Here is a 20,540-nt window from a genome sequence, read left to right as displayed (position 1 = left end):
TGTAAGAAAACATGTTTGTTTGATACAGACCAACAGATGTCGCATCATCATGATTCGATTTTATTTTTTCAGTGAAAATAGAAATTGTGGAAATGCAGCCCTATAATGTACAGCTGATGCTGATGGGAATTACATTAGTTTTAAAGGACAAGTGTGTAGGACACCGTGGCATCTAGCGGTGAAGTTGCAGATTGCAAACACGTAGGAGAAACTATGGTGGCCGCGCCCTATCTAGAGCCAGTATTTGTCCATTCTGGGCTACTGAAAACAAAAAAAATCCTATATTCTGGTGATTATTCACAAATAAAACATCCAGATGAATATACTATTTCTGCCAAAAGAGTCTTCTAAATGTTACACACTGGACCTTTAATACTCATGACCTAACGAAATTACAACAACTCATCCTGTGGGGAACATGAATGTCACGGCTACTCATCCAGTATTTGTGGAACAGAAAGAAAGAAAAGGAAACCTTATTTAGCCTCATGGCTGAATGGAAAGTCAGAGGATCAGCAAAGTCATTTTGGATTTATCCTCTGGGCACAAATAATGTACAAAATGACTCAGCAATCCAATAGTTAAAGATTCTTTAATCATACACCATCTGAGAAACAGCTAATTATTCAATATCCACTCTAAAATTTGGGGAATCCCAAGTTGGAACTTAAAATATATGCTGTATGTTTTGTACCTCACAAACCTACAGCACTGTCTGTCTTATTACTGAAACTCAATTAGCCTAATTTACCTTCATCCAAAGTGCAAGGAGTATTCACACATCCAGCTTCCACAAATGGACTGACCATCAGTCACATACTGCTGGATCATATAGATGAGTGGGAGCGATGTGGGCAGACACTGCAAACAACAACGATAACCTGAACACAGGCAAACAATTTTGGGCACAGCGGACTGCAAAAGCCTGAGATCTATTCCCATCCTCCAAATGATTCACTGACATTCATTTTCTGCAACAGCGTCCTTGCTTTCTGTCGAACTACATCTCCCTTTGGAGTGCAGCGGGTCTCACAGAACACCTCATCAGTTTTACAGATGCACCCACCCGTGTTCCTATTTACTTCAGTCTGTTCCCATTCATCATCTGATATATCTAATCACGTCTCCGGGGCAGTCCTGTCACTCTGTAGTGACCTTCCAGCGGAATAAGGGCATACAATAAGACAGGACGAAATGGGGAAACTACACACAGTCAGACTGCCACACACACACACACACACACAGGATGAGGAGTGTAGACTGGTCATCATAAGAGACGCGTAAACAGGAATTGAGAGACAAAGTTGTATGTAATCTCTCTGTTCCAGATGCAAAATTCATACAAACTCACAAACACCCTTTTGCCTAGAGACACACAGACACAGACACAGACACAGAGACACACACACACACACACACACACACACACACGGTTGTCTCCAACAAAAACTAAACCCTTTGGGTTAACTCAAGCTCCCTGAGCTGAACAAACTCCACTGAGTCACTCAGACAGATGCAAAACATTGTGTACCTAAATTCACCTTCACTTCCCCTGAGGTGGAATGGACGTTAGTTTAAGGAGCACGCAAACACTGGGCCTGGCCGTGCACACGTACATGCACACACACACACATTGACTCAGCAGCAAAGTGTCATCTCTCCCACCACAGTGCGATGAACAAAAGTGAACGAGGGATCATTTTTAACTCTAATAATGACTGAGTTCATGGCTGCGTCCGGTCTTCTGTTGGTTAGTGTGATTCTAATCTGATCCAGTTGTCTGTCTCCTAATGGCCCACTCACACCCACAAAATCAATTCCTTTCAATGGAGACGCTGTGATCAGTTGATTCGCTCACGGGGGGGGGGGTTAGTTAATCTGCAGGAATGTTTCACGTCGAGTTCAGCATCGGTGAACTCTTGACATGCAGTCACTGGCCAGTAGCATAGTGTCTTGACTGTGCTGACCTTTATAGGGACGGCGAGAGCCCACAATGGAGGAAGTTATCGTTGCTTATTAGCCGTGTTGCATCGTCTATTTTTATTAAACGCCACTCTTTCGCAGTACGAACTGCTCCACACTGAAAACATGGGTTTTTAAACAGTTACGAGAGTTTATGGTACAAATATGTTTTGGATAAACTGTGTGAACCTTGCTAACTTTATTGTGACTAACGCTGTTAGCTTCACTGAGGCAGTAATTGAGGAGTTTATTTTCACTCTTACTAAGATTTAATACAAAACTGTTCAAACATATTCTGCCCTCTATATCCCTGTGGCTGTTACAGAAAACTGTGCGTCACTACGTGGGATGAACTCTGTCCTATATTCATTTTTAGGTAAACTTTGTGCATGTATGAGTACAAAGTCAAATGAAAGGTTATCAGTTCATTCCTATTGTGGCCCCCGCCTATGTTCCCCTCAGGTTGTTACAGTATTCGAATGCATCTTTAACACCCATTGTAGACGGCTGAATTATACTCATTACAGTAATTAAAGTTGATGTAAGGACACCAACAAGATTAGGGGTATATGGATTTCAAAATCCAATTAGCATGGGAGGACATCTTTTATATTGTCGGGGTCAGTTAGAGGGGCCGGTGAACTTAGGAGCCGTAACCAAAGGTCAACAAAGGGTCAAAGGTCATTATGCTCCACATTTGCATGTTTCTACATGTTTGTGCACAGGGTCTCTGCTGAATAATCAAATCAATTAGAATACATTTAAAAAATAATCAGTGCATCTACCATGACACTGGAATTTTAAGCTCCAGGAAAAATTCTTCGTGCTAACCTGCCATATCAGATGTTGGCACGGTCTCACCAAATGTACCTGTTTCTCGAGGTGAGAAGAGGGAAGTAGAAGTAGAAAATATGATGGACTGGTAAGGCCACAGACCCAGACCAGCATCCCCGACAACCTATTATCTTAAGTGTCCCTGCCAGCAGCCAATCTGATAAGACACTCGCTCTGACTCTTACGCATCACTCGCACTGTGTTTGAATGTGTGCAAACACGTACTGTATCTGTGAGCACAAAGGACAGAAAAGTGCCCCAGTCAAAACCTGCTGCTGAGAATACAAACATACAGAAGCTTTCTGTCCACTTACACTCCACTTAACCATCATTTTATCCAGAGACAGTCAAATAAGCACACACTTTTTCAGGACATTTAAACAGGAAAAAAAAACACACACACAGCCACGGAGCACTTCCACTGGAGGAGACGGGGGTGCAGCATTTCACCCAAGGGCAACTTGGAAGTACTTTTAAAAGAGATGGTGATCAAAGTTCTAGCAGTTAAGACTGTTAAAAGTGAATCGTGCATCCCTGAAAGATGGCTCGGAACTTGTGGCATGATGAAAATGCAACCCCTTGCTTATTGTCAGATAATAAAAGCCTGGGCTGGGACTCGTGAACAAACAAAGGTCTGCTGCTGAGCTGGAGCTCTGACTAGAGATGATGCTATTGGGAACAGGAAGGCAGACAGGCTTCCTCTGCTACCATCTCTGCTCATTTCAGTACAAGGGAGAGAGAGGCCAAAGCCATGTTTTTGAGTATAATGGACAAAACCTGACCATGTCACTGTAGATACTTATATTTAGAGACTGGAAGTACACTGAAATATTGCATTTACAGTCTACTGATTAGATATCTAGATGATACAGGTAGATATCTAGATGAAGATGAGAAGAAATAACTAGGCCAGGGGTATAAGGGTCAACAGCATACTGTCTGTAAAACAACTTAATGCTTCTGGAATCCATATCTCTGTATCTCTATATAAAAAGATAATAAATATGTGCCACATGAAGACGCAGCCAGGCGATCGTTTTTAACTCATTTTACAAGACAAGAGCATAAACCAGATGCCAAACCTTGTAAACCCTTGTACTATTTTCTGTCTGACATTTTTATGTCTATTGGACAGCTTTAAATAGCACAAGTACAGGATTCTTTTTTCTGCCATACTACTTCAGTGGTACAGTAAAGCTGGAATGTTTCTACAACCCAACGGACTCCCTAAGCGGGGCTCGTGCGGGAACACACACTTAAAGATTTTTACTTGCACAACTTAACAAGGTTTCCAGCTGTCACACAGACAAAGCAAATACCCATAAAAGCTAAATGATGAGCATTAGCAGGCGGATAAATGTACTACTTTTTCACAAGGCTTTTGTCTTCCCTTTCTAACTAGCCTCTGGCTGGGCAAATTGGGTAATAAAAACCTGTGAAGCAGGCAAGGTGGAGATGGTACCGTCTGTTCAAGCTGGTATGTGGACTAGCATCTCAGGGGCCGGCCTGTCCCATGGAGCTCGAGAAACAAACCGACACTGAAGGAGCGCTGACAGGCTGCGGGCAAATGGCCAGGGCAAACCCTTCAGACAAGTGTGTGTGTGTGTGTAAGTGTGAACTCTTCTCTCTTTTATCTTCCGCCTGTCAAATGACCACTTAAATCACTGCTGGACTGTCCACCTTTCAGTTCAAATCCACTTTCTTTCATCGGTGAAGCCCACTGAAGCACGGACACGCTGACTGACACACCCCTGATACAGCGGAGGAGAAGATGAAAGAGTTGAAAGAAAACTGCAACAGAAACAAGTAAGGGGTGCTTTTCTACAGAAAGCAGCAGGAAGAGCATTATTCAGACAAGTCATATCACAAGTTGACCCTTAAAATACCCAATCCATCCTTCCTTTGCTAACTTTCTCACTGTTTTTGTCACTGGAAGAGGAAACTTGAGTGAGGCTAAATACTTAACTGTCACACAGTTTCCCAGGCCACCGGACCATGGGGACCTTTTTCCGGCAACACCATAAAGAAATAATAGGATGTCTTAGACAAAGATATACTTGTGGTTGAGGTCTATATATAGCTGCCAGGGCAGAGGCAGAAGTGGTGGAGAGACGAGGGAGGGTCTGCATTGTTCGTGCTGTCCGCAGTGGAAACTTTACTGTCGGTAGTGGTAGAGCGAGTGATAACCCTCTGCAAAGGCCAGGGATGATAAGGCAGCGAGGGGGACCACACACAAACACACACACACACACACACGACACACGACATTGTACAAGTCCACACGTATGCTGGAAAGCTGGCAAAGGCCCAGTGACAATTTCAGAAACAAAGAGGGAAATCAGCAGGGAGTGGTCATACTCCCACCCAACTGTTCACCACTCAGGCACATCAGCTGGCCAAAAGCAACTAATCCCACTTGTTCCTCTGAACTGTGATCAATGTTACTGTAATAATGTCAGAATAATAATAGAATAATGTAATAATGTTGTGGCAGGGGACAACATTTTATTAAAAATAAATTTTTGCCTTTAAATAAATTACTTCATTCTGAAATGTAATTCTGTTTGTCTGTTAGTGTCCATATTTACAGACCTTTTTCCCAGCAGCCATTTTAACATGCAATAGTAGGGTAATCACACTAATTAAGGTTCCATTCCATTTAGTGTTGAAAAAAGCCTTTCCAGTGAGCCAACATGGACAATAGCAGCACTCTGACTCTGTTTGAATGGAACACTTAGTAGGGTAAACACCAATGATACTATTTAATGTCAAAATGGCTGCTATGATGTTTTTTTCATTGAAGAAATGTTGACGTGTCGCAGTAGAAAAAGAACAGATGAAAATAATAAAACTAACAATGGCTGAGTTCCATTCAGCTGCTCCAGCGTCAGGGTCCTGGTATTCTGCATCCTGGTTGACTGGCACTAATCACATTGTTTATGAGATTACCTGTGCTTTACAGCTTTACAGTGAGATTTAATGCTATCAAGAGCCATGGGTAGAAGTGATAAGCCTCGCAGTTGATTGTACTTCCGATGCAGCAGCGCTCAAGTGTTTCTTTGAGTCACAGCGAGTACAAACCTCATCTAAAATCAATGAAAAAACTCCCTTTATGTGCTGCCTTAGGCTTACATTTTCTATGAATCCAATGCACGGAGGAAGAGGACAAAATGAAGGGCACCCTGGCCACACACACGAACACAATACAGTTACAGTGTTTACTGCGAGAATCAGGGTCTAAATGTAAAGAAGAGGAAAATGAATGAGTGCCGAGCTCAGATGTTCATTCTTGACCTCAAAAAGAGACAATTATAATCGGAAATTCTTAACTCAAGGTCTGCTTATTAGCTTCCTTGCACAGCTTGAACTAAGTGAATGGAATTTGTTCAGCTGTAATGGAGAGAGAATTAATTATAATAAATAAATACTCATTTCATTTAAAAACATAATACAACTATAAAAAACTGAATAAATGAATGAATGAATAAGTTTGGCATTCATTACCTGTTTATATACCAGTTATAGATGTTTTATACATTATATGCTTACAGCTATAAAATACATAGCATTATAAAGTTTAACTCATTATTAACTAAACTATTTGTTTATATACTGCTTATAATGCTAAATAGGGGGGTGTTCAAGAAAACTGGTGTGTCAGTAATTGCTATAGAGTAAAAAATGCTGTACACTGGCATTGTCCTGTGTGCTTTGCATACAGCATGCAGCGCAGCTCATACCTGTGGAAGCCCGTCACCGGTCAGTGCTGAGGTGTTCCACGGTTTTTGGCTCAGGTAGATATTACCGTTTTAGAATTTACTGTTACAGAATACCTTACTAATCTCTTCAACTGTTCTGGGCCTTCATTTTCTCCAGAAGAGAGGCTGAGAGTGGGAGGACTAATGATGCAGTAATTAAAGCAGGCGCCAAGCTCCAACACCACAGCAGCTTGCTGAGGAGTAACACTCAATACCACCCCCCACCCTCCTGTGCAGCTGGCCCTCTATTTGCATCTGAAGGAAGACAACAACACGAGCATTCTGGATGCAACACGGCAAGTGACCAGCAGTAGCCACAAAACACATATGTACAGTACACCTGGACAGTCAGTAGTCTGAAGCTAGGCTTTCTCAAGTATAATAAAGGAGAAAGGCTGAAACTCTTTGGAGTGCCTTGTGACATATAACAGGAGCTATCAGGCTATTTCAGTAGTGATGGAGTGCCAGCAGTGTGTGTATTAGTGTGTGTGTGTGTGTGTGTGGGTGTGTGTATTATGTATTGCTCTATCAGCGTACATCTTGGCTTTCCTTAAATGGGAACCAGAGGATGTCAAACAGTCAAATACTGATGTTCACTGGGAGGGAGTTTTCCATTTTGGCTTAGCAAGTTGTTGAGAGAAACCAGATGTAGATCTGAGTGATGGAAGGTATACTTTTGAGCAATGTAACACTCTGATTGATGCCTGTACACGCTTTTTTAATTCACCAAAAGGCTTGTCCATGACTGAATCATACCCAGTATTTATAGCAGCACAGTGTGCAGTAATACCATCCAGGTGCTCCGACCAACTACATGACTCCTTACCAGGAAACCCACAAAAGAAAAGAGTCTAGAGGAAAAAGTATAGTCATAAGCATAGTCAGTACCAGGCACTGCTTAATGACTTGGCCAGACCAGCAAGTACTTTTTCAGGCTGGGGCCACGGTGGAAAAAAACACAATGGCCTTAACTGGGAAATATTCACCCACCGACTGTACATGGAGCAGAGACAATAAGCACTCTCCATCAAAGGCTTAGGGTTAAATAAACACCCGTCCTGCTGGGAATGTGTGGCTGAGTGTGTATGGGAAAAAGATAAAGGGAACTGGTGAGTGTAGAGGGTCTCTGTGGGGGATAAAGGGAGTGAGAAGAGAGAAGAAGTGCAAGCCAGCTGGAGCTTTTTTTTCTCTCTCGATTAATAAACCTGCTCTGTAACACAGCAGATGCAAAGAGTCTCGAAATCCAGAGAGACTACATCATCTTGTGATAGCCTGCAGGTGAAAGCTTGTTAATAAAGAGCTTCCCCAAGTGTCCAAAATGTATGTTTTTGTTTAACCTGCAAAACAAGTTCATCACAGCGTGTTGTGTCAGAAGACTCTGTGGAGGAGGACCCGGCATGTGACGCTCATTATATGCCCTTCAGATATGTGAGCAGCCACTTCTTCATAAGATGTAGCTATGCACAGACAGCCAAATAATCAAAGTGAGGGGGTTTTAATGGCAAAAGGCAGAGAGAGGGTCCAATCCACTCACAGTAATTCAGAAGCTGGTCAAACCACCAGTCGGGTTTAAGAAGAAGAACCTCTGGAATATCAGCAAAGATCACCGGTTATGGTTTCTGCTGAAAATCAAGAGGTTTTTTCTCATGTTTACTCAGTAATTACATTAGGGCTCTAGTTCTGTCAACATAATTACACACACTCGCGGATGCTTGTGTAAATGTGTGTTATGTAGATGAGGGAGGTAGGGCCAAATTTCTTTTTTTTTTTTTTTTTTTAAATTGTGCAACATTTTGGGAAACACGCTTATTATCTGTAGAGAGAGTTCGATGAGAGGATTGCTCCAACGCTCATGCCGGTACACTGAATATGCAGCTACAGCCAGAAGCTGGTTAGCTTAGCTTCTAGCATAACCGTTGTAGCTTAAAGACGGTGTTGCTGTTAGACAGATTTCTTACCTCTGGAGACAGCCAGGCTAGCTGTTTCCTCCTGTTTCCTGTCTTTGTACTAAGACAAGCTGACCGTCTTCAGACTGTAGCTCCTTGAGTGGGATTAATCTTCTCAGCTAACTCTCAGACAGAAAGCTAATAAGCGCATTTATCAAAATGTTGAACCAGAAACAAAATGCACAGGTTCCATTTTAGGTCTGGTGCTAAATATCCAACCCTAAAAGTTATTTATCGCTCAGTTAGACGTGCGCTCCAATGCTCTCTACACCAGCCATTAGTTGCTCATGAATACACTGAAATGAACAAAAATCTGAGCCCAACTGTAACTCCAACACAACAACTTCACAGTAGTTATCACCGTTGTTAGCACAACAGGCACTGTTTGACTGGATTCATTGTATTACAGTGACCACAGCGACCCTCTGAGAGCAGACACAACAAAAGCAATATGGCTAAGGGTCAGTTTGCTTTGAGCACAGCACAGCTCGAACTGTAAAGAGAAAATAACTCCTCAAACAATTCCAGTTTAACGCAATAATAGCATTTTTGAAATAAATCAACTGAAGTACTGCCAAGCTTGTAATAATGCCCTATAAAGCCAGTGCAAATCCACTCTGCAAAGCTATTTCTTCCATTTATCCAATCTGTAAGGATGTGATGTCTGTGACCAACATAAAACTTTAGAAGTCCCTTTTTCTGAACAAACCCTGCAGCTGCTGTTGAAAAGAGCTTGGTGGTGTAATGTGGAGCAGAGCGGGGAGGACAGATGTCTTAAGGTCCTGCGTCTGCGACAGCACCGACAGGCTGCGTGCCACGGCTCCTTTATTTCAGAAGTTTGGCTTCTACGGAGATGAAAGAGGTATGAGCACTTCTGTAATCATTCAGTTTGTGCGTCTCTGCAGCAGACTCAGTTGCTTAGAGAAAACAGCAGGACGGAGGGAGAAGCATGTGCGTGTGTTCATGTGAGCTTAACGAACACAGAAAGAAGTGTAAAACCGACACGATGGCAACAGATCACATGTAAGTGAAGTGGATGCGGCTCATAGGTAAAAACATAAGTGGACAGAAGGACTGCTGTTGCTAAGCGAGCTCTTTAAAACACACACTTTGGGTTTACAAGATGAAAGTGAGCCAAATTCCTTTGATAAACAGCGCTGATGCAAGCTTGAGTACTGCATATAAACTGTGCACAGAACACCAGGTATAAATACCAACAGTTTCATGACACACCATTAAAAACATAAAAAAAAAAAAAAAACATAAACCCCTTCCTGCAAACTATCCAACACATTATCCAAACCTTGACTGTAAATGAGTTCTCAGAGAAAACATCCCAGCTCTGGTTTTGTTCTTACCAAGTCTAGAACAACTCAACAATAACGAAACCTTGGTCAGTGTAAACCTGAGAGGCTGATGAGAAAAGTGAGATAAAGAAGAAGCTGTGAACTTTCCGACCATGCAAACAGTGGAAAAAGGACTCAACAACACCTTTACCAAACGACTTACACAGAGGTTACAAAAAGGTTCCACAGAATCTACTCAGCAATATTAAAACGAATATATTCATGTTTCTGTTACCACTAGTGGCGCTATGCAGATACTCTTCAGCTGCATTTGTCTGAAACATCAACCTATGCAAATGAAATAAAATTCATCTTCATTGTATCGGTGTGGCAGCAGATATCTATCAGATACAGCTGTATGAGTAAACCACTACAGTGTGCGATTTGCTGTGACTTGTGTGTGAACTGAACCTTTAAGATTGAGCTTCTATTTAATGCATGCTGAAGATTTTTAAATATCTCTGAATAATAACACCCAGCTTTTGGTATAACCCTTTCATTCGCTCCAGTTTTAACCCTCTGCAATAGATGGTCCGCCAGTGACTATATTTTTTGCTTATTGTGACATAATTTCTTTCAGTATCTTGAAATGTCAATAAACCATAATAACTGAATACAGTATTGAAATTGAGTCATACATTTAAAAACTGAAAACAAAAATTGGACCCGTTTTCTTTCATCAAATTTTATTAAATAAAAACTAAAAACATAGTGATTCCAAAGATTTCTAAATTTGGAAACATGAACAAACTTCTGAACTACGTACATTTTTTAGTTCTCGTTCGTTTTTATTTTTATCTTTAAGCTGCTGCTCTCCACCTGCACCAATCAGCTGACGCCACACGGAGTGTGCAACATCATGACGCTAGAGACGGAAGCCTTAGCTGTCCACTGCACGAAGACAGAATGCTCTAGCTATATTTTTATTTTAGATGGATTCAAACAGGATCATGCAAAAACAACCTACCCAAGGGAGGTCTGCTTTAAGGGGGTTAAACATGACACTAGAGTTGTACTTACATGAACAAAGAGAAAGACTAACTGGCATTGTTTCAAGCTAAATGAATGAACATTTGCTCTGAAAATATCATAAAAAACACAGCATTACTAAATACACGACTTCCACCCTCAGACATAATGAATGACTAAACAGCCAGGCACGTCTGGACATGAAGGTCTTGCTTGGGAAATCCAGTGTGTATTCTGGCTGGAGACAGAGACATGGAGGAGTCCCTCCTTTAGGTAATCCCTCTCTGTGTGTCAACCAACATTCAGCCTGCTGCAGATCGTCTGCTGCTGAAGCCTCGTGGCCCCCAGGCTGCAGGGCTCTACCGTCCACTAATGCACCATCGCAACACCGCAGGGCACCGTGGGTCTAACCTATAAACACCTCACCAGCCCTACATGTTTATTAGCGCAGAGCAATCGGTTTTTAACCCAGTTACTCAACTAACCTGGTTTTTGTGTTGATGCATGTACATGTCATACAGTAAACAGGTTAGAATAACCCAGTTATACATGAGAGACCTCTCTACGATGCCACATTTGCTTCCATATTTAACACGTTAATGTTGGCTGGGAAACTTTTGGGTTTTTTCGGTTTTCGATGTCTGTGAAAATCAGACTTGCACTTCATTTTGATGGCAAAAAAGTGGCAGTAATCAGTACGAATCAAACTACACACTCAATAACTAGTATGGAGATTAAACGTCTCCTGTTTCTCGTGTCTGACTTTAATGAGCGTTATCAATTACTGCGGCTAGTGCAACAATCGCCAGAGGTGACTTTTAAAAGGAAAGCTCCAAGGTGAACAAAATTAAATGTCTCCGATAAAACTGACCAAAGAGACGAGTCCTCTGCAGCTGATAGGACCATACCAACATGCACAACAGTCAGAACAATAACTTGACTAAGCTTCCATTGCATCAGCTATATTGTGCAACTGTATGTGAGTTTTCATGGGGACTGAACCCCCACTGTTATCTCTTCCTCATCAGTGGGATGGGGGGGTCCCCTCTCTGGCATGTTCCATCCCTGGATAATTAGGCCTTGGAGTGGATCCCAAGCTTTCCCTTGCTCCGCGTCGACACTCCCACCCTTATCCCAGTTCCTTATCTGGGTCCAATGGAGCCTGGCTATTCATTGTCCCGCTCTGCTCGCACACACATTGTCAAATCCTCTTGCTCGGGGTCAATGAACTCTGGAAAAAAGTTGGCTGTGTCGAACCACTATAAAGTCCCCTACTTATGTTATATATTACGGAGAGCTCCACGTATACATCTGCAAGTGCGTCATTTCCCCTGAGAGACCACCCCTCGCTATAAACTCTCATGTCTGCTTCAGTGAGCCACTGCTTATTTTGCTTGGTAAGATCAACAGCTCAGGATCTGTTGGTTTGGGCGACTCTCGTGCTCTGTTCGGGGGGCACGGTGACCTGAGTCAGCACCTGAGAGATACAGCTCAGATAAACAGCCAGATAAGCCCGATGTTAACACTAGCCAGTAACAACAGCTCACTGAGCTTCTTTCCATTTTCCTTGCACTGTGCTGTTGACTCCTACCTCCCATTGTGTTCTCAGGGTCGTACATTTCATTCAATTAGGAGCTACTGAAGAGGGGAGAAAAGCTTTATAAGCTTGGAATTTCGTTAGCTCAGCAACTAACAGGCTAAAAGGTTCATCCAGTTTATTCAACAGACATATTTGTACCATCGACTTCTGTCTCATAACTGTCTGCAAACCTACACTCAGGACTCTCTGTTCCCTCAACCGTCAGGCCTATCAAGCAACATGCTATTGTCAAACCAAAGTCGAACTCTGCTAGTGAATCCACCGATTGCAGCAGTTCCACTGAAATGAACGCACTTCACTGAGAAATATCGCCATTTCTAATTTCCCCACTACTCTATGGAAGGATTTTATCCAGGTCTTGTGGTTTCCCCAAATTAATTCACATGAATGCTAAAAATAAAAGAACCAAAACAGCCATTGCAAAATAGCTGCTAATGGAAGTGACGAAAGGCACAGAAAGCTTTTCTTCCTTTACGTGTGACATTTTGTGGAAGCTTACTTGTTGACTGATGTCCAGCTGTCACAGTGACAGGCAGTAACAAGTCGGTGAGTGCGGCACATATTCCATCACAAGAGCAACGGGCTGTGTGAAGAAAACCCAGAGCACTGAGTGACACAGACAACAGGGCTTACCTCTCGTAACAGAGAAATAATGATCCTATACGGCCCTCAACTTTTACCCCTAGTGAACGGCTGGAGTGGTAGTGGGAGGCGGAGTGGCCTTCAGCTGCAGGGCGTCCTTAAAGATTCGAACACCATCTGCTGTGGCGACATCTTTCCACTTCCAAAATGAGGTTTTAACGCAAATGATTAGACCTGCGACAGCACACAATATGCAAACTATACAATGCACTCTACATTGTGTGGTTCTGTTTTGACTGACAACAGCATAATGTGACATTCACATTCATGACACACATTCTTGTTCATTTTGTTATAACAACAGTGTTGGTTTAAAATGAAAGCGCGTGCTACAGCCTGCAAAAGCAATACCAGTTAATTTTCTATCATGGAATGTTTTCCTACCATCTTCAATAATAAGGGAGGTTTTTTTCCAGTTCTCTTAAAATCATTTATTGAGGAAATAATAAAGAAATGTGGGGATAACAAAATAAAAATACAGGTTTTTAATATAAAAACTCATTACAACAGTGTAATTTCAACTGTCAAATAACATCAGACACTGTTAAATTGCTGGGCGATATTACGGTTTTAATGTCCCACATGATATTAATTCTCCATATACCACCATACAGGTGCAGAGCTGAAACAAGTGCTGTCTCTGACTCTTCAATGAGCAGCAATATTATTTTTCGCCGTGAGGAGTGCTATTAAGAGGGCAGCCCTATTAACTGTGTACCCTTCTTACAAACTGTTTGTTTTTTTCTTTATAACAAAACAATTAATAACCCACAACTCACTATAACAGGGCAAAACACCCCGGCACACTACAATTTGTGACAATTAATTTCTTAGTTGTGCAATAGGACAGTGGTTCCCACCCTTTTTCTATCATTTAATAAACTGACGACCACTGACTGAAATATTTTATAGAAATTTCATATTATATTTAAAACCAAATAATGAAAGTTTTGTGTAAAACGAGTGATTGGGATGTATTTTTAGCAGATTATTTCCTGTTTAGGGAACTTTTTATACAATTGTCTGTATTGTGTATTATGTATTTTTATATAATCTTTAGCAATCATATGTATTTAATAAGTTTCTTTTTTGACAAATTGAATGCTTTCTTGTCTTTCTGGTGCGTGGCCATTGTTAGATTAGAACATTTCCATCACAACTTACTTTACTCCACAGAAGTAAACCAAATGCAACGATTTTTAAAGGTTTCTTACGTGCTTTAAAATCAAGAAGGCCTCGCGACCCTCCATGAGGCTTTGGTGACCCCTAGTGGTTGGGAACCACTGCAATAGGACATTTGGGAAATAAAATACTACGAATACTTAAATACTCAGTTTATAGTGTTTATACCTATTTTAAAATCTTTCTTTTCTTTCTTTTGATAAGGAAGCAATGTTAAAGTGGTTTGCATAAAGTTCTGTTTTTACTACTGTTCCATGGATTCTGTTCTGATCATGTTGTGAAACCAAAAAACATGTAGTAATAAAAGCCTTATACATGATTAAAATGTTTTATGGCCTATGTATTCCTGACAATAAAATAAGAATGTAAACGTATATAAAGGATATACCATTAAACAAATACTGTGATACAAATGCTTGGTTATACCGCATAACAGTAATATATTATTCATTACAGATTATTACATTATAATTGCCGCTGTAGGATGCTCCACTGCTGAGGAATAAGTTGTACTTTCTGACTTTTCGTCGCCTGCTGGTGGCAACGTTCAGCTCTCTCCGACATCTTTTTCTTTTGAAATTCTAATTCCGTGTTATGACAGGATGGAGGAGGGCAGAGCAGGGAGAACACCAAAATAGCATCATCTGATCTTTCTTTCATAAACTTTTCCACTCCTGCAGCAATACACTGGAACAGACTTTGGCAGAGGAAGAAACGCAAAATCAAGCTGTCAGATGAAGTATTTAGTCACAGGCTCTGCCGTTGAGCTTCTCCTCATAAAACTTGAGCTAAAAAAAAAGAATAAATCTGGAGAAATTGCGGAGAGCCGGACACAAAGACTTGATATTAAGAGTAAGGCCATTCTCACATCTTATCAACATAGCATTACAGCTGGTATCACACACTACACTACTATTACCAACACTATAAATACACATCCTGAATGCTCAATTACATTATTCAGTTAGGGAATTCACTACCATCAGCCATGTGACTAAAGGCTAAATATAGTTTCCAGAGTCTATGTTGGCTGCAGTAACATCTTCAATGTGTTTACAAGGAAAATACATTTTACCCACACTGCTCCTTACCACTAATGAGATGCAGAGGAGTACATTTGGTAATGACAAAGACCATCCCCAACCACACACACACACTGACAGACAAAATACTGGAAGCAGTGTATGCATAGCTTCCAGGTTTGAGGATACCCTCAGTCAGGCAGGATTTTTTCCTGCTCTGGTCTATCTTTGGTGGTGTAAATATGCCAGCTCAGTGGGGTCCGGGCAGTGATAGCCTGAGCTAATGAGCTGTCAGTGGACAGGAGAGGGAGAGACAGAGGGAGAAAGGTGGGGGAGAAACCGACAGACACGATGAAAAATAAGTTGGAAGACCACATCCACAAAAGGGAGGCTATTCATAGTAATCCATTGCATCACGATACGGTCATCTTGGCTTGGCAAACAAGAGGTGTATGTAATGAAAAACAGAGTGGTTGTAATCAAAAGAAAACCACAGCCAGTGACCAGTGTTTACTGCGATGAGAGCACTCGAGGAGAACGCAGGGGCCATCATTAGGATAACATGGGCAGAGAGGAGTCTACCCACATAGAGCCTTCGAAAGCAGGGCGGCACACCAGCTTACATCCTCAGCAATGAAAGCTAGCTGGAGAGTTGGCATCTGTTTGTCACATTTTAATCATTTGGATTAATCCAACTGAGCTTTGCACTGGAAAGTCTCCAAAAGTCATGATATGATCTCTCAGTTTACTGTCGGCAAAGCCAGATTCAGTTACCACCAGAGCTCACATAATGGACAAGGACACTCACATCGCATCTATAGTTTCTTTTCTCTGGACCGAACAGTGTGGAAAAGTTCAATTTGTTACTTTTATCTTGGGTTTATTCAGGTTCAAACTGCGCACAAAGCACACAAAAAGGCCTCTAAACATGACCGGCAAAGACTTTTGTAGGAGGTTAAAGGTTTTGGGTGGTGGAGGATGTTAAATCAACTGGATTCCAGTCCTTGCAACTTAAATGCAGACATATCTGCACAGGCTTGTGAGGGATGTATTTTCTCAGACGTCCATGCTAGGTTTAGGAAAACATGGAGGTGGCAGCTCGCAATCAGCACTCAGGCATTTTCTTAACGTTTCTTAATCAATGGATTTCAACATCCAAACTTTTCTTGTGACTGGTTTGTTGGTACAGTAGATTACCTTCAAACTTCAAGAACTATACCTCCGTCCTCTTTTAAAACAAAACCTAGCCCTCAGGCGTCATGGTGCTTTTATTTGGTGACACCCAAGTCCAGCCAGCACCGTGTCCACCTGTTCAAACAAGCCAATACTCAAAGGAAAACACTCCAGAGCTCTCCAAACATGTGTGATACGAACCAGTGTGAGTTTCCAACCACAGTTTAACCAGAGCGAAAGTTAACTAAGATATTATCTCTACTCCATCATCAAAGCTGTCTGTTGTTCAGGTTGGTGCAACAGGCCTAGTGTGACCTATAAGGCTACCACAGCGGCATTTTAAAAGGATCTTCTGAATCAAGAAAGCCACGTATTCATTCATTTACTCACTAATGTGTGCACCCACGCTCTTTTAGCCTCCTGTGACGGCGGTTAGCAGGCGTAACAACTGACAGCAGTGGACAGAAAGCAAAGTCTTGGCTTCTTCATAGTTAACTGCGTACTACAGGCTGACTTTGGATCAGGAATCCCACAGGACCCATGGGAAAATCCTACAGTGCTTTCCCACTGTGCTTCAGGATGGGAATGGATAAAACCAACCCTGAAGAGCAGATATCTTTAAAGGCCTGAATACACTCCCAAACTATGGCTGCACCATACAGTAAAAACATCATACTGTGACTATTATCACAGATATTGAGATATGATTCAAATAACATTTTTGCAACACAAATTTAATTCTCACTGAAAGAAACTTTTTTTTTTTACTTTTTACGTTAGGGTTAGGGAAAACAGTAATCGTAAAATAACCATTACATTTTTTTATGTCATGTCTCTGCACCAAATTATGGTGAGTAATAACAATAGGTATTGGTGCCGATAAGCAGTATCAGTATCAATATTGGTATCACTGATACACATCCCTAATGCAGGATAATGTATGTTAAAGCTTCATCTTCATCCAGCAGTTGTTTAATAAGTGTTTCCGCACGAGGTCAACATAAATTAAGATGAATCACCTTCTTACTTTCAATCAAAAGACCAGTAATACTCAGTGTGATTGAAACAGGGTAAAGGTTTAAAACAATGAAAAAAGGACAGGTCTGGATGGGAATAAATTAACCAGAAAGAGAATGTAAGAAAATGTGTTGTTGGTGTTTCACGTGTCCCATACAGGTACATCGGAGTGACTGCTTGCTGCTCTATTTAATCCAGCCACCTTTAAACACTGAAGCCTGCTGCTTTTAGACTGGCCAGTTAACTTCTTGAAAAAGTACAGCAGCAAACAGACAATCCAGCTCTCAGCTGGAGGCGGGAACAACAAAGTGAGCATGTGAAACTCAACAAAAAGCAAATAATGGTTTACTCTTGATGGCTGTTTTAAACACGCGAGAAACCGATGTTTGCACTCATAATTAGATTCAAAGAGGATGGCTCAGAGGGCCGAAGACAGAAATGGAAAATGACTTGAGCTTGAGGATGGCTGTTTGTCTTTTGCTTTAGATGTTCAAACAATAACTGATAACTGGAACCAGAGAAAATTCAAATGGGCTCAATGACACACTGAGGCTGACTAGCCGTTTTAACATCAAGGCACCGCTTTGAATCACCATGAAGAGGCCACGTGAGTGTATTTAAAAAAAACAGGGTGATTGATTAGTTTATTTTCCATATGAATAGGTAACAGCGTGGGAAAGACCCAGACGAATAATGATACAAGAGTTTAAAAAAGGCAAACGTTGACATTTAACTGTAAGACAGCATCCTGGAACAACAGTACTGAGTGACTTAATAGTTGAAGAGTTGGGGCTTCTGCTCCCGTTGGGGCCACCTACATTACCCAGCTTCAAGGCACAGCCGTGGCGCAGTGATGCAGTTTATGAATCTACGACACTGTTTGAGGCGAGATGCTGATGCCGCTTTAGCTACTGAGCTCTACTCTGTGGAACTTTCTCCATCATGGGGGAGTATGTAAGTATGTATGTAAAACCGCTTGGGTCACAGTTTTTCTTAAAAGTATGTGTTAAACTACGTGGAAATGTGCTTTACTTTGCAGTAATTTGCCACTTAAAGTTTCCATTCCACTTAAACTGCACACATAAAAATAACTCAAAGTGCACGTGACATCTGGACAAGAGTAAAGGCAGCGGTTTCTGCAGGATAATGTTACCTGTATGTCATTTTTACAGTTCCTATGTGCTGGAGTTCACACAAAGAATGCAGCATTACAGCGAGTGCATGTAACGAGCCATAAAGTGAGTATGGCTGAATCAGTTACCACCAGGAGCTACGGGTCAGACCAGACTAACCATACCACCGCGAAAAATACATCTACCACAACTAACTTTCCCACAATGCTTCAGAAAGTACAAAACGAACAGACTTTACGCTCATCTCCAGTGTCTGCGCGCTCCAGAGAGGGTCCAAACCCCCAGAGGCACATTAACATAACAACAGTCCATCTTAAACGTATTGATCAGCCCTTGTTGTTAAGGCACCTCTTTCTCCTACACATTTAATAAACAGGGGGAGCTGTGTATATTTTACATTAATTACTTTAATCAATAGTGCAGTGTGGCACTTCTTGTTCAAAGCCACCACAACTGCATGTTGGCGAGGCTGTTAAAGAGCGGGTTTACATTTGCAATGGCTGTAAACACGGGAGCCTGCAGCAAAAACTGAGCTGTAATGAGCAAAGGAAAGTTTCAAAAAGCGCATTTTTCATCTAGAGCTCAAACTCTATGAGGGGGGGGATAAACCCTCAGAGGACCTGATGCGTTTCCTTTTAGGATCAGGGTCAGGCTCTGCCGCCATAACACAGAATCTTCTCATCTACAACGGACCTAATCGTGTAAAAAAAAAAAAAAAATGTCCACAAAGACTTTCATTCAACAGCATAATAAGGGGGTGCCAAAACACTGTGGACTATAGATAGCCTCATATATGACCAGCACGCCCACGCACAGAAGGAAACACGCTCTAATGTGCATTTTGGCTCCGTCTGTTAGAAGTCTGGTGGAGAAAAAAAAATCCTCAAGACACCCAAAGCATGCTGCTTGTGAGAGGCAGGCTATTTATAGGCTTACTCCAGCGAGGGAGACAGCTCTTCCCTCATGTTTGGGATCAGCTCTTCACACGGGAGAAAGGAGGGAGGAAGAGGGGAGGAGGGGGAGGGTATTCTCTATTGACACAACACGAAAAGTGACACAAAGTGTTTGAACTTGAAGCATTTATTCTTCAGCAGTCACACTATGCTGCTATAATTAAGTGCCATTAGGTACCAAGCTACAGCCATAACGCAGCAACAGCCATGGATATCAGTGAACAACCTGCACACACACTCCTTCAGGACGCCCCGACACACCTATTTTTACACAGAGCATGCTTTTGCTTTCTTCAGCCAGACAAGCAAGTGGCGTGGCTTTATCTGGAGTGAATATTTGAATGCTGCTTGTGCTCTCAATGATGCAAATAGGATGTTGGTGAGTCCACAATCTCAGCTGGCATCTGCGTTATTCACAGCCTGGTGTACGCGCCCAACTCTCGGTTCAGATACTGCAGGAGAGCCATTAACATACTCCTGTGTATTCAAAAAATCCTCCTGGTTCCTGCTTCCTACAAAAAAAACATCTAACTTACATAAGTTTGGTTTTTACTTGCAGTGATGCACACAAGCAGAGCCTCAGAAAGGTGGGTGTACTCTGCAAGGGTAAAACTGCTACTGCATGGAGGGGTGGGGGGGCAGGGGTTGGATGGATCATAGCTCAGTGATGGCCAGAGCCAATACTATGATCAATACTCACACCTTGTCGCTGCCACTCACACAGAACAGGACAGAAAAAGCGGCTCAGTGCATGTGAGGACGGGATAACCCTGAACACACAGCAGCTAACAGGGTCTATATGGTGAAGAGAGGCCCATGTGTTTACAAGTGTTGACACACACACACACACGACACACGCATCAGCAAACACCGACATCACAGAGAGGAGTCGTGACCAGCTGAGGGACGTTTTTGTAGCTTGGCATGAAGACGTTGAGTTGACAGTGTGGAGGAACAACATTTTAAACACATTAATGAGGAGAGACACAGACAGACAGACAGA

Source organism: Morone saxatilis, unplaced genomic scaffold (assembly GCF_004916995.1).
Source record: "Morone saxatilis isolate NCDOM2014 unplaced genomic scaffold, NCSU_SB_2.0 Contig19, whole genome shotgun sequence".
Classification (NCBI taxonomy): domain Eukaryota; kingdom Metazoa; phylum Chordata; class Actinopteri; family Moronidae; genus Morone; species Morone saxatilis.
The sequence above is the reverse complement of the archived record's forward strand: the minus strand, read 5'-3'. Positions refer to the sequence as shown.